At 46.9% G+C, this 15,226-nt stretch overlaps 1 long non-coding RNA gene across 1 annotated transcript in view; it reads right to left on the reverse strand.

Moving 5' to 3' along the window:
• Positions 1-15,226, reverse strand: part of LOC139233675 (uncharacterized) — a 54,622-nt gene that overhangs the window by 25,588 nt on the left and 13,808 nt on the right. The window contains exon 2 of the long non-coding RNA XR_011588197.1: positions 3,118-3,176. This is a non-coding gene — a long non-coding RNA (uncharacterized lncRNA). The remainder of the gene's footprint in view (positions 1-3,117; positions 3,177-15,226) is intronic.

Raw genomic sequence — 15,226 nt, forward strand, 5'->3', positions numbered from 1 at the left:
TCCCATTGATGTAGAGTCGACATTGCTAAAATCATAGCCTATAAATCTTGGATCTTAAAGCAGGTCCAAAGAATATAGGATGGAATGTCAACTCCACCATAGCATATCTAACAATAGCAACACAAACTTGCATTTATATAGCGCCTTTAACATAATAAAACATCCCAAGGTGCTTTACAGGAGGAGTGTTATAAATCAAAGTTTGGTACCGAGCCACATAAGACAATATTAGAGCAGGTGACCAAAAGCTTGGTCAAAGAGGAAGGTTTTACAGAGCGACTTAAATGAGGAGAGAGCGACAGAGAGACAGAGGTTTAGGGAGGAAATTCCAGAGCTTGGGGCTCAGGCAGCTGAAGGCATGGTCGTCAATGGTGGAGAGATGAAAATCGGGGATTATGGTGAAATTATGTGAAAGCTGCAACTACGAATGGAATAATCAAGCTGGTATAATATTGGTTATGAAGCAGCTCAATTTGTTTCATTAGCGTATCGATTACTTACTCAAACCTTACGTGCTCCCAAAACAGATGGTCTTCTAATTGCTTCAATATTCAATGCCCACAACTAATGCAAGCAAGAAAAGCTCACCAGGTCAATAGAAAGAAAAACGTCATTTATGTAGAACCTTTCATGACTTCAGGCTGCCCCAGAACATTTCACAGCCAATGAAAGAGAGAGACTTGCATTTATATAGCGCCTTTCATGACCTCAGGACTCCCCAAAGCGCTTTACAGACAATGAATTACTTTTGAAGTGTAGTTACCGTTGTAATATAGGGGATATTTGTGCAAAACAAGGTCCCACAGATAGCTATGAGATAAATGAGGGGATAATCGGTTTTAGTGATGTTGGTTGAGGTATAAATATTGGTCAGGGCTGCTTGTATACAAAGAGCACCATGTACTGAAAAACAGCTGTGTTGTGTCATGTATAATGAAAGTCTTTGCACTGTTTAGTAACTTGTAAAGAAATCCATTCCGTATATTGCTTTTATCTGCATAGTGCTACATGTAACGTGATTCGTGATCGATATTGAAATGTATCCTGGAATGTAATGTAAACCTGTTCTTATCTGCTCCATGTAATACCCTTATTTGCACAGTACTACTTGTAACGTGATTTGCGGATTGTACTAAACTGTACCTTGAAATGAAATGCACGCTAGTGCATTGTATGGAACTGCTGTCAGCATCCAAACGAATTGTATGGAATTGCTGACCACAATGTACTGAGCTATTTTCCAATGTATTGTGAACATTTTATATGAATAAAGTATATTTTTGAAATAAAACAATATTGGCCAGGACACCAGGAGACTTCCCTGTTCTTCTTCAAACAGTCTTCGTTTAGTGCGCCTGAGGGGATAGATGGGGCCATGGTCTCATCTGAAAGACAGCACCTCCAGCAGTGTGGCACTTCCTCAGTACTCATCATCATCATAGGCAGTCCCTCGGAATCGAGGAAGACTTGCTTCCACTCTTAGCATGAGTTTGTGGTGGCTGTACAGTTCAATACGAGAACCCGAGTCACTGTCACAGGTGGGACAGATAGTCGTTGAGGGAAAGTGTGGGTGGGGAGCCTGGTTTGCCGCACGCTCCTTCCGCTGCCTGCGCTTGATTTCTGCATGCTCTCAGCGACGATACTCGAGGAGCTCAGCGCCCTCCCGAATGCACTTCCTCCACTTATGACCAGGGACTCCCAGGTATCAGTGGGGATGTCGCACTTTATCAGGGAGGCTTTGAGGATGTCCTTGTAACATTTCCTCTACCTGCCATTGGCTCGTTTGCCATGGACGAGTTCCGAGTAGAGCGCTTGCTTTTGGAGTCTCGTGTCTGGCATGCGAACTATATGGCCTGCCCAGCGGAGCTGATCAAGTATGGTCAGTGCTTCAATGCTGGGGATGTTGGTCTGGACGAGGACGCTAATGTTTGTGTGTCTGTATTCCCAGGGGATTTGCAGGATCTTGCGGAGACATCGCTGGTGGTATTTCTCCAGCGACTTGAGGTGTCTACTGTACATGGTCCACGTCTCTGAGCCTTACAGGAGGACGGGTATTACTACGGCCCTGTAGACCGTGAGCTTGGTGACAGTTTTGAGGGACTGGTCTTCAAACACTCTTTTCCTTAGGCGGCCGAAGGCTGCACTGGCGCACTGGAGGCGATGTTGGATCTCGTCGTCAATGCCTGCTCTTGTTGATAGGAGGCTCCTGAGATTTGCGAAGTGGTCCATGGTGTCCAGGGCCACACCGTGGATCTTGATGTCTGGGGGTCAGTGCTGTGCGGCGAGGACAGGCTGGTGGAGGACCTTGTCTTACTGATGTTTAGCATAAGGCCCATGCTTTCATACGCCTCAGTAAATATACCCACGAAGCCAAGACTGACAAAGCTGCATAATAAGGTTACCTTCAGCATCATAACAATCTAATTAAAAAATATTTCCAGTGGAAACACTCAGTTTTTTCTTAAATTGTCAATTTTACTCAGAGGTCATAAAGATGTGACAAACAGAAATGTTACACTGGAACAGTAGGAACTGTTTTTCCAAAATTTGGGTTAACATGCATCAATAGGATAAAGTCGAAATAAATGTAACGCAGGCTGTACCTAATCTGGTAGCGTTTAATGCTGTCACTGGGTGACAAATGGCACTGATATCACCTGCTTTCAGCAGAATAGTTCTCCACAAAATAAAAACTATTCAAAAGACAGTCCTCCAGAACTCACCACTGCACAGATAACCTTGCACCAGTCAGACTGACATACGTTATGGGCAACTTCTTGGGGCTGCATTTTCAGCTTTGATGTTTTTGGGGCGGTAATCGCGGCGGGGCGGTAAAATTAGCGCCCAGAAACAGTTTGCGCCCCAGTAAGTAAGTTTGGGCAGCTGGGCGCTGAGTCAGGGGGCGCAGTGCTAAGGGAGGCGTTGTACACCTCTCTTGGACGTTAGCGTGGGAACCTCCCAAGCTAAAGAGCTGAGCCGGGAGCGCTCCGAGAGATGCCTGGGGAGAAAAAAATACCTAAAAAAGCCACAAAAACATGCCCATTCCATCAGAACACAAATCGCAAAAGAATGTAAAAGAAAAAACAATCACACTTAACTGAGGAGTCCATTACTTACCTCTCCGCTGTTGGTATCGTCGCACCGCCTGATTTCCCAGGCGTTCGCTGTGGGGCGTGCTGCGGGGCGGACATAAGAACATAAGAACATAAGAATTAGGAACAGGAGTAGGCCATCTAGCCCCTCGAGCCTGCTCCGCCATTCAATAAGATCATGGCTGATCTGGCCGTGGACTCAGCTCCACTTACCCGCCCTCTCCCCGTAACCCTTAATTCCCTTATTGGTTAAAATAACCGGACGGTCGGGCAGGAGTCAAAACTCACGCCGGTGTCGCAACCAGGGGACGTTGCACACCGGGCGCAGCTCTTCCAGGCGGTGCTGCTCCGCGCTGCCGCTAAACCGGACCCGAGGATCGCTGCGGGGCGCTGGAGGCTGACCGCCCGTCCAGAACACCTCACTGCCGCCATTGCCGCCGCTCAGAGGCGAGAAACGGAGCGGGGAGGAGCCGAAAATCCGCCCTTCGGAACCATAATTTGACATATAATTTGCAAGCAATTAGAAATGCATGGTTTAACCAAGGACATCCAGTACAAGTTGTGATTGACAAAAGTAATAGTGTCTTTTGATTAAGAGACCAATTAGATAGACACAGGGAATGCAGTTGATGTGTTGTATATGAATTTTCAGAAGGCGTTCGATAAGGTGCCTTCACAAGAGATTTGTTAGAAAAATTCAGGCATATGGCGCAAGAGAAAAATTGGCAACATGGATGAGAAGTTGGTTGACATTCAGCTGATGTTGCAAACGAAAAGTTTAACTATCTGAAAGAAAGAACTTGCATTTATATAGCATTTTTAGCAACCTCCGGACGTCCCGAAGCCAATGAATGACATCTGACGTGTTATTTGGGCAAACGCGGTAGCCAGAATGTGCACAGCAGAATCCCACACTCGATCAGCTCCGCTGGGCAGGCCACATCGTTCGCATGCCAGACATGAGGCTCCCAAAGCATGGCTCAACTCGGAACTCCTTCACAGCAAGTGAGCCAAAGGGGGGCAGAGGAAACGTTGCAAGGACACCCTCAAAGCTTCCCTGATAAAGTGCAATATCCCCACCGACACCTGGGAGCCCTGGCCAAAGACCGCCCTAAGTGGAGGAAGTGCCTTCGGGAGGGCGCTGAGCACCTCGAGTATCATCGCCGAGAGCGTGCCGAAATCAAGCGCAGGCAGCGGAAGGAGTTTGCAGCAAATCTGTCCCATCCTCCCTTACCCTCAACGGCTATCTGTCCCACCTGTGACAGCGACTGTGGTTCTCGTATTGGACTGTTCAGCCACCTAAGGACTTATTTTTAGAGTGGAAGCAAGTCTTCCCCGATTCCGAGGGACTGCCTATGATGATGACGACAAACAGCAAATGATCAGTCTGTTTCTAGTGGTGTTGGTGAAAGCTCAGGGAAATCAGTATGCTGGTCCAGGGCGGAAGTACCTGGGGCAATTTTTACTTACCGACGCGCTGGGAGCATGGGAGTCCGGGAGCTCGACAAGCTTTTAGCTTACATCATTGACAGGTTCCTTGCCTGGAAGTCAGCCTGATTGACAGCTTAGTTTCCTGTCGACACGAAACACTCCGGAGGCGGCCACAAGACCAAGTAGGACTGATCCCCGACCCAAGGGGGGAGAGTTCCGATCCCAAGGGGAGTCCGATTCCTGATCCCCGACCCCCGGGGGTGTGTCCGATCCCACGAGGGGGTCCGATTGCAAGGGGGATCCGATCCCCAGCCCCAGGGGTAGTCCGATCCTGCGGAGGGGAGGTTTGTATGGGGTGAGGGGGGCCTGATGGCCGGGTAACTAGGGGGCCGGGAGGAAGCTCTCCTGCTCCTCTTGGCCCACCGGGAGTGCTCCCCGAGGCTGTCGGATTTCCCGAGGCCAGGGAAACCCATCCAGCCACAGTTAATCATGCAAAGCATGTTAAACCCGAGGCTTCCAGCCGACTTAACATATTTAACATGGCAAGCCGCACCCCAGACATGTGGCTCACACACACACACACCCACACACATGCATGCACCCATTTGTGTATTGACTGGCAAATCTTGACTAGCTTCCTGCGATAGTAGTACCACCTGAAATCTGGAGGCCATCGAATATTATCACTTCTTGTTTTTCATTTCCTATTTTAATGAGCGTTTTTGCCTTAAAGTTGTCGCCTTGACCTTGGTCCCTTTATTCTGAATTGAAGAATTTTCATAACTTCCAGGAGCAAAGAAACATAAAACTCCAAAGAAGTAACCAACCCACTAATTCGAGTATAAAATCTTTCATTTTACCACCAAGGACAACTACAATTACAATTGCAGAACACTAAATACAGAGAATCTTCACAAAGTTAATTACAGCTCTACATTCTGTAGGATGCCTGGCAAGACTGGATCAAATTACACATTGCAGCAACACTACAGCTGGCAGGATCAAATTACACATTTCAGATGAACTGTTGGGTGTGTCTTGTCCTCCAAGGGAACCAATCAGAAATCTGGTCCAACCCACTTGTGTTGCAAATAAACACAGCTCTGACACCCTGAGATCAGCTAAGTCAGCATAGCTGCTGAATTGAACCTGGGTTTGTATGGCTCAGATACAATAAATGTTTTTACCCACTGAGGGAGTTTATCTTGTCTGTTCAATGACCTGCGGCAACAATAACAACTTACATTTATATAGCATCTTTAACATAGTAAAACATTCCACTGTGCTCGAGATGCCAAGAATCACTTGGCGAATGCCCCCTTGCATTTCATTGAATCTGCAACAACTTTCTGACTAGATTTGCAAGTGAACAGTGACCACTTCGATGAGGTACCAGAGGACTGCAGGTACGCAAAGAACCGTACCCCAGGAAGAGTCACCACTATCAGGAGATGTGAAAAAACTGGAGGAAAAAGAGCCATTGGCATACGGACTTTCTTTGTGAACCTTAGTATTAAAAATCCCTTGGGCATGTTCTTTTGAAGATGGTTTCAGTCACAGAGTTGATGAGCCCTTTTTTGTTTCTGTGACTGAGGCCAGACATCTCTGGGTGCCTTCAATCTCGCAGCAGACATGTTAGTCTCAGGAAGTCAGATCATGCAAATGTAATTTGCAGCTGATGGATTCCCAGGCTATGCTGCGGATAATCTAGCCTGCAATCCTGTAACGGCTTAGAAACATAGAAACATAGAAAATAGATGCAGAAGTAGGCAATTCGGCCCTTCGAGCCTGCACCGCCATTCAATGAGTTCATGGCTGAACATGCAACTTCAGTACCCCATTCCTGCTTTCTCGCCATATCCCTTGATCCCCCTAGTAGTAAGGACTTCATCTAACTCCCTTTTGAATATATTTAGTGAATTGGCCTCAACAACTTTCTGTGGTAGAGAATTCCACAGGTTCACCACTCTCTGGGTGAAGAAGTTTCTCCTCATCTCGGTCCTAAATGGCTTACCCCTTATCCTTAGATTGTGACCCCTGGTTCTGGACTTCCCCAACATTGGGAACATTCTTCCTGCATCTAACCTGTCTAATCCCGTCAGAATTTTAAATGTTTCTATGAGGTCCCCTCTCATTCTTCTGAACTCCAGTGAATACAAGCCCAGTTGATCCAGTCTTTCTTGATAGGTCAGTCCCACCATCCCAGGAATCAGTCTGGTGAATCTTCGCTGCACTCCCTCAATAGCAAGAATGTCCTTCCTCAAGTTAGGAGACCAAAACTGTACACAATACTCCAGGTGTGGCCTCACCAAGGCCCTGTACAACTGTAGCAACACCTCCCTGCCCCTGTACTCAAATCCCCTCGCTATGAAGGCCAACATGCCATTTGCTTTCTTAACCGCCTGCTGTACCTGCATGCCAACCTTCAATGACTGATGTACCATGACACCCAGGTCTCGTTGCACCGCCCCTTTTCCTAATCTGTCACCATTCAGATAATAGTCTGTCTCTCTGTTTTTACCACCAAAGTGGATAACCTCACATTTATCCACATTATACTTCATCTGCCATGCATTTACCCACTCACCTAACCTATCCAAGTCACTCTGCAGCCTCATAGCATCCTCCTCGCAGCTCACACTGCCACCCAACTTAGTGTCATCCGCAAATTTGGAGATACTACATTTAATCCCCTCGTCTAAATCATTAATGTACAATGTAAACAGCTGGGGCCCCAGCACAGAACCTTGCGGTACCCCACTAGTCACTGCCTGCCATTCTGAAAAGTACCCATTTACTCCTACTCTTTGCTTCCTGTCTGACAACCAGTTCTCAATCCGCGTCAGCACACCAGCTTGACTGCTAATTTACTCTGTCCTGAACAGACTGATTTATGAAAGTTCTTTGAGGTGGATTTTCTGGTCCTTTGCGCTCCACTTCTCGCCCTGGAGCGGCGGCAATGGCGGCAGTGTGGTCTTCAGGCAGACGGTCAGCCTCCAGCGCCTCGTGGGGCTTTTCGAGGCTGGTTTTGTGACGGTGCGGAGCAGTACCACCCGGAAGAGCTGCACCCGGTGTGCAACGTCTCTGGTTGCGATACCGGCGTGCTTTTTGAATTCCGTACACCCCGCAGCGCGCCCCGCAGTGACCGCCTGGGAAATCGGGCGGTCCAACCTATACCGGCTGCAGTGAGGTAAGTAACGCAGTCCTAAGGTAAGTCTGATTGTTTGTTCTTTGAATTTGTTTTACGATTTATGTTGTGGTGGCGTGGGAATGTTTCTGTGGGTTGTCTTTTTAAAAAATATTTTCACCCCAGGTGTCTCTCGGAGTGCTCCCGGCCGGGCTCTTTATCTCGGGATTTTCCCATGCTAACGCTCGAAGAAAAGTGTACAACGCCTCACATAGCGCTTGCGCCCCAGACTCAGGGCCTAGCTGCTCAATTTTGCTGACTGAGGCACAAACTGTTCCCGGGCGCAAACTTCACCGCCCCGTCGCCAATACCACCCCGAAGCCGAATATCCAGCCCTTTGAGTTGTCCTTGAGTTCCTGCCTCATCTGTCATTTTATTGATGCAGAGCTAGATGTCCACTTGCTCTTTGCATCGACATGCCTCAGTTATGTATAGGGCAGTCCAGTACTGGAGCTGCTGCAACTCCCGACTGTAGAGGATCACCATCATCATCATCATACGCAGTTCGCTCGGAATCGAAGAAGACTTTCTTCCACGCTAAAGATGAGTTCTCAGGTGACTGAACAGTCCAATATGGGAATTACAGTCTCTGTCACAGGTGGGACAGACAGTGGTTGAAGGAAAGGGTGGGTGGGGAGCCTGGTTTGTCGCACGCTCCTTCCGCTGCCTGTGCTGCTTTCTGCATGCTCTCGGCGATGAGACTGAGGGCAACTCAGTCTAATTCTTATCATTCTGCTGCCTCAGTTTGCAGCGCTGGCTTTGTTCCTGAATTGGATTGCCAAACACATCGTTCTTCCTCTGCCTTCTGTAGCGAGCCTGAAAATTGCAGCTATAAAATAACATTGCTGGATAGCTATCAGCATTGAGTGTCAGCCGTGGCTCAGTGGGCAGCACTCTCGCCTGAGTCAGAAGGTCATGGGTTCAAGTACCACTCCAGAGACTTGAGTACCTGATCCAGACTGACACTTCAGTGCAGTAGGGAGGGAGTGCTGCATTGTCTTTTGAATGGGACATCAAACCGACGCCCCGTCTGCTCTCTCAGGTGGATGTAAAAGATCCCACAGCATTATTCGAAGAGGAGCAGTGCAGTTCTCTCTGGTGACATGCCCAATAACTATCCCTCAACCAACATCTCAAACAGATTATCTGGTTGTTGTCACATCATTGTTTGCTATGTGCAAATTGACTGCCGCATTTCCTACATTACAACAGAGACTACACTCCACTGGCTGTACAAGTACTTCATTGGCTGTAAAGCGCTTTAGGATGTCCTGAGATAAAAGGCACCATACATGCAAGTTCTTTCTTTCTTCTTCAACTTTACGAGGAAGTAGGCAGAGGTATGGATAACTGGAGTTTATTTGGACAGACTAATGAATGCGAGGAAAATAATCTGTCTCCCCATAGACGAATTGTTCAGAGAATCATAGAATCATAGAAAATGACGATACAGAAGGAGGCATTCAGCTCATCATGTCAGTGCCGGTTGAAAAAGTGTTACTCAGCCTAATCCCACCTTCCAGCTCTTGGTCCGAAACCCTGCAGGTTACGGCACTTCAAGTTGCACATCCAGGTACTTTTTAAATGTGGTGAGGGTTTCTTCCTCTACCACCTTTTCAGACAGTGAGTTCCAGATCCCCACCACCCTCTGGGTGACAAAATGTTTCCTTAACTCTCCTCTAATCCTTCTACCAACTACTAAATCTATTCCCCCTGGTTATTGACCCCTCTGCTAAGGGAACTAGGTCCTTCCTAGCCACTCTATCTCGGCCCCTCATAATTTTATTTTTGGAACCTTGTGAATGCCAGCTAATCTAAAGTGGGCGTGACCCCAACCCCAAATTGCAGGGTTGAGCTCATTTTCAATAAGAGGGCCGTGCACTCCCACCCCAAGACTGGACGCCAGAGGCTGCATGGGCTGAAGATCTAACGTGCTGCCAAAACCCTCTTCGAGAGTCCCGCACTGGCAGACCAAAGTACTGGTAGACCTACATCACAGGTAGACCTATATCACAGGTAGACCTACAGCACTGGTAGACCTATATCACTGGTAGACCTATATCACTAGTAGACCTACAGCACTGGTAGACCTATATCACTGGTAGACCTATATCACTGGTAGACCTATATCACTAGTAGACCTATAATCACTGGTAGACCTATATCACTGGTAGACCTACAGCACTGGTAGAGCTATATCACTGGTAGAGCTATATCACTGGTAGACCTACAGCACTGGTAGACCTACATCACTGGTAGACCTACAGCACTGGTAGACCGACATCACTGGTAGACCTATATCACTGGTAGACCTACAGCACTGGTAGACCTACAGCACAGGTAGACCTATATCACATGTAGACCTACAGCACTGGTAGACTTACATCACTGGTAGACCTACAGCACTGGTAGACCTACAGCACTGGTAGACCTACAGCACTGGTAGACCTATATCACTGGTAGACCTATATCACTGGTAGACCTATATCATAGGTAGACCTACAGCACTGGTAGACCTATATCACAGGTAGACATAATCACTGATAGACCTATATCACAGATAGACTTACAGCACTGGTAGACCTATATCACTGGTAGACCTATATCACAGGTTGACTTACAGCACTGGTAGACCTATATCACAGGTAGACCTATATCACTGGTAGACCTATATCACTGGTAGACCTACAGCACCGGCGCACTGCTGCACAAACTATCTTTGCTCCCGTAGCCATGAGCCGGAAGAGTTTAACAAAATGCTACTGGTGGAGCCCAGTTGCGGCTCTCAGCAGATGTAGGCCGATATTGGGACAGTTAACATGCATCTGGAAGGAGTGCTGGTCTATCCCGGAGTTGGCTCCAGACTTGGACCCAAACTGCTGCTGTAGCGTAAGTGGAGAGGGCAGAAGAAGCATCCGCCCCTCCTGGATTGGGATTTCATCCTTCCTTCCAAACTCTTGAAATTCATGTTGTCATTACCCAAGGAAGATTGCACCAGTTTGAGACTATTACCCCCTATTCGACAGGTCATTTGAGTGATTTCTAGACCAATGTCATCTTTGGGTTTTTATAGTGCAGCAGTTACTGAACTTTGTGCTCATATGTTGATATCTAAAGTCTTTGATCACATGACTGCATTATCATATCCTTATATCTATTTCCTACAGCTCAGCACACGAAATCTTGGCATCAGGCGGTGACAGCACATGCTGTTTCTTCAAACGGAATTGGTAAATGAATGACTGACTGGACTTTTATGTGCTCTTCACAGAAATTATGATCAAAATGCAATGCTTCTGGTTTTGCATTTATCAAGATTCAATGAATAGGCACCTCCATGGAATTATTCAACAAAGTCTTACACTCAGCAGGTGTCACACTTCAAATGTGTGTGTGGCACAAAATATGTCAAGCATTTTTTAACATAGGATTACATTGGATATACGGCACAGAAACAGGCCACTCGGCCCAACCAGTCCATGCTGGTGTTTATGCCCCACTCAAGCCTCCTCCCATCTTTCCTCATCTAAATCTATCCACATAACCCTCTATTCCCTTCTCCCTCATATACTTGTCTAGCCTCCCCTTAAATGCATTGATACTATTGACTTCAACCACTCCCTGTGGTAGCGAGTTCCACATTCTCACCACTCTTTGGGTAAAGAAGTTTCTTCTGAATTCCCTATTGGATTTCTTGGTGACTATCTTATATTGAGGGCCTCTAGTTATGCTCTTCCCCACAAGTGGAAATATTCTCTCTGTATCCACTCTATCAAAACCTTTCAATAAGACCTCTATTAGGTCACCCCTCAGCCTTCTTTTTTCAAAAGAAAAGAGACCCAGCCTGTTCATCCTTTCCTGATATGTATACCCTCGCATTTCTGGTATCATCCTTGTAAATCTTCTCTGCACCCTCTCCAATGCCTCTATATCCTTTTTATAATGTGGTGACCAGAACTTACTCAGTACTCTAAGGGTGGTCTAACCAAGGTTCTATACAGGTTTAGCATAACTTCCCTACTTTTCAATTCTATCTCTCTGGAGATAAACCCTAGTGCTTGGTTTGCTTTTTAGGACCTTGTTTAACCCGTGTTGCAATTTTTAGTGATTTTTGTATTTGTACTCCGAGATCCCTTTGTTCCTCTATCCCACCCAGACTCACACCCTCCAAGAAATAAGTGACCTCCCTATTCTTCCGACCAAAATGTAATACCTCACATTTATCTGTGGTGAACTTCATTTGCTAATTATATGCGCATTCTGCAAGTTTATTAAAGTCCTCTTGTAAATTGTTGCAGTCCTCCTCAGTATTGACTATCGGCCCGAACTTGGTGTCATCTACAAATTTAGATTTTGTGTTTTTGATTCCAATTGTTAATGTAAATTGTGAACAACAGTGGTCCCAGCACTGATCCTTGTGGAACACCACGACCCACCTTCTGCCACTGTGAATAGCTACCCTTTACCCCTACTCTCTGCTTTCTGTCTTGAAGCCAGCTAGCTATCCATTCTGTTACTTGTGCCCCGACTCTGCATTGGCTCAACGGGTCATGGGATTCACTCAAACATAGTAAAATGGGAAAAGCAGCCATGTTACTTCCTCACCCACCCTCTGAGAAATCACTGACCATTTGTAACAACATCATCATCATAGGCAGTCCCTCGAAACGAGGATGACCTGCTTCCACACCAAAAAAAGATGAGTTCACAGGTGTTTCAATGAAGGACCTAATGAAGGATGGGTCGGAGAGGAATTTTCCCAGATTTTTTCTCCCTAAATTGACTTGGGTTTTTGCCTCTCCCAGGAAATCACATGGCTCCAGTTGGTGTGGAGTGGAGATGTTTTTAGTATAAGGGGTGCTGCAGTGGTGTGGGGCAGACTGGTTGGGCTGGGTGCTCTTTGCCTTTCCGTCATTGTTCATGGGTTTGTATGTAACCTTTAGGGCTGCGGACGAAGGGCCGTGCGACTCTTTGTCGGCCGGCGCGGACACGGTGGGTCGAAATGGCCTCCTTCTGCGCTGTAAATTTCTATGTTTCTATGTTTCTATATTCCAGATCCAGAACTACATCGTGAAGGATGGAAGATGCCTGTGCGTGGATTTTTTTAACGTGTGGTGACAGTGGATTATTTTTATGTGAGAACACCAGCGGCAGGTCAGGGCCATAAAAGGAGCGGCGAGCAACGACCTGGGAGCAGCATGGAGGCATACCGTTGCAGGGAGCAGCACGAGCTGCGACGGCAGAGAAGAGTGTAACAACATAGCATCTCAGCAAACAACTGTTGTCTCCATAGGCCTCACATTTTTTAGCTATCTCCGCCTTGCCTTCTCCTTCATTCTCTGAGCTCCTATTCTCCTCGTCCTTCGCTGCCATGTCAACTCTATGGGGTCACGCCTCTATTGCGGCGTTAATCCAGGCGGATCGGTAAATTTTGCACCGGGAAATGGTTTGCATCTGCAGCCGCAAAATTCAGCAGCTGGGCCCTGGGTGTGGGGCAGAGCGCTAAGAGAGGCGTTCCACATCTCTCTCGGGGTGCTAGGCCAGCTGAGCAACTGAAAATCCCGAGATAAACAGCTGGCCTCAGAGCGCCTTCCCTGGAAAAAAAAAATCGGCAGAAAAACATTCCCAATACCTTATTGACGCCACATCAACATAAATCGCAATAATAAAAATCTAAAAAACAATCACTCTTGCCTCAGGTAGACATTCCTTCCCTCAGTGCAGCCGGTACAGCTCGGACTGGCAGCTTTCACAGACAATCCCACCAGGGCGCGTCACACGGTGCTATAGATCGGGCGTGAAACAAATTTCAAACCGGTGTTGCAACCAGGGGCGATGCACACCGGCTCGCCTCTCCTGGGTGGTCATGCTCCGCGCCCCGCAAACCCATCACCGAATGTCCCGGCGGGCGCTGGAAACTGGCCGCCCGCCCCAGGAAATGATTTCTGCCGCCATTACCGCCCCTCCAAGGTGCAAACAAGGCGAAAATCCAGCCCTATGATCGTCAATGTGTTTGTTATGATTCCCCATGTGTATAATTGATTCCTCGCCTCCTCTTAGCCTTGTGAGCCTCTTCACCAATTCACCTTGTGAGCCACCTGTGTGGGCACACCCTCACTGCTCCTGGCCCATGATGCCATTGTCAGAGGTATCTCACTGTCCCTTCCTTCCACGAGCAAATGGAAACCAGCTGGGAATTCTGTGACGTGCATGTGCCCTTGTCTCTTTAATAGGCATGAAATGAATTTTAAATTGTACATTCTGCTTCCTATCCAGGAAACTGGACAGATAGATTGGTTTGTGTTATTGTATGCAGACTATAGATATACTCTCTGTGTAGTCACTGTAGAGTTGCATAAGATGGAGACTTGTTACCTGATGCACTGTCAATAAGGTTTACACTGTGTATATACTATGCTGGCACCACTAGAGGGTACAACTGGTGGAGACTGGCATTTCTTGCCCCTGTGGCAAAGGCTATCCACCAGAGGACACTGCAGTGGGAGACCTGAGGGTCACCTGCATAGGTGTGCAGGGCCCAGTATAAAAGGCTGCCCACCATGCTTGTGCCTCACTCTGGAGTTACGAATAAAGGACCAAGGTCACTACAGTTTGAGTACAACACATTGCCTTGTGGAGTCATTCATAAGTGCATTACAGACATAACAGTTTGGATGAAGTTCTATGCCACCCTTTGCCAAAGAAGTTCAGTTTGGAGCTGTAGAATGTGGGCTAATCTGGGATTTGGCTAGCTTTGAAGCTCAAGTTAATCAAAATGAAGACCATCTCTCAGGCCAGCGCATTCTCCTGGATACAACACTGCATTCCCTTGTGCAAGAGTTCATCTGGCTATAAGCTACAAACAAGAGCGGCATTCAATACTTATATTTCTATATGCTCAAGTACTTCGGTTCTTAATCATTGCAGCTTGTGATCCAAACAAGACTTCTTTAGTAGTGTGAACCATATACAAATCATGAAGTTGGTATATAGATTGGAGTGGACATAGAATATACTAAATAACTACAGTCATATAGGCCTTTTGAAAAACACTGACTTGTTTCGTATCTCTTTCTGATAATGAAGTTGAAATAGCCATCTATGATTGTGCAGTAATGTTAACCTGGATACAGGCAAAAAGTGAGACTGGCAAAAGAGAGACACCTATACACAATATAATCGTGAAACCGCTTGTTACAAATTTCCGGTCTGCCTCAGATATTCTTTGGGGTAACTACAGTGCTGGCTTCCCCTGATACGAGTCTTACGTTCAGAAGTGTGCCTGCACTACCTGACATCTAACTATATAATAGTCTCGCTCACGGGTGTAACCCTCTTGTGATCTGACCTTGACATTGTGTCCTTTACATTGTGTCCCTCATGCCCGCTTCTCCGATCCTTCAAATATGGACTGAAAAACAGTCGTATGATGAGGTATGACGGGCTTTCGCACGTCTCAGTGAAGGTGTTGACGATGGCTTGGAGTACTGTCTCTGCGTGTGCGCAGACGCAAGTG

This window comes from Pristiophorus japonicus, chromosome 21 (genome assembly GCF_044704955.1).
Source record: "Pristiophorus japonicus isolate sPriJap1 chromosome 21, sPriJap1.hap1, whole genome shotgun sequence".
In the NCBI taxonomy this organism is placed as follows: Eukaryota; Metazoa; Chordata; class Chondrichthyes; family Pristiophoridae; genus Pristiophorus; species Pristiophorus japonicus.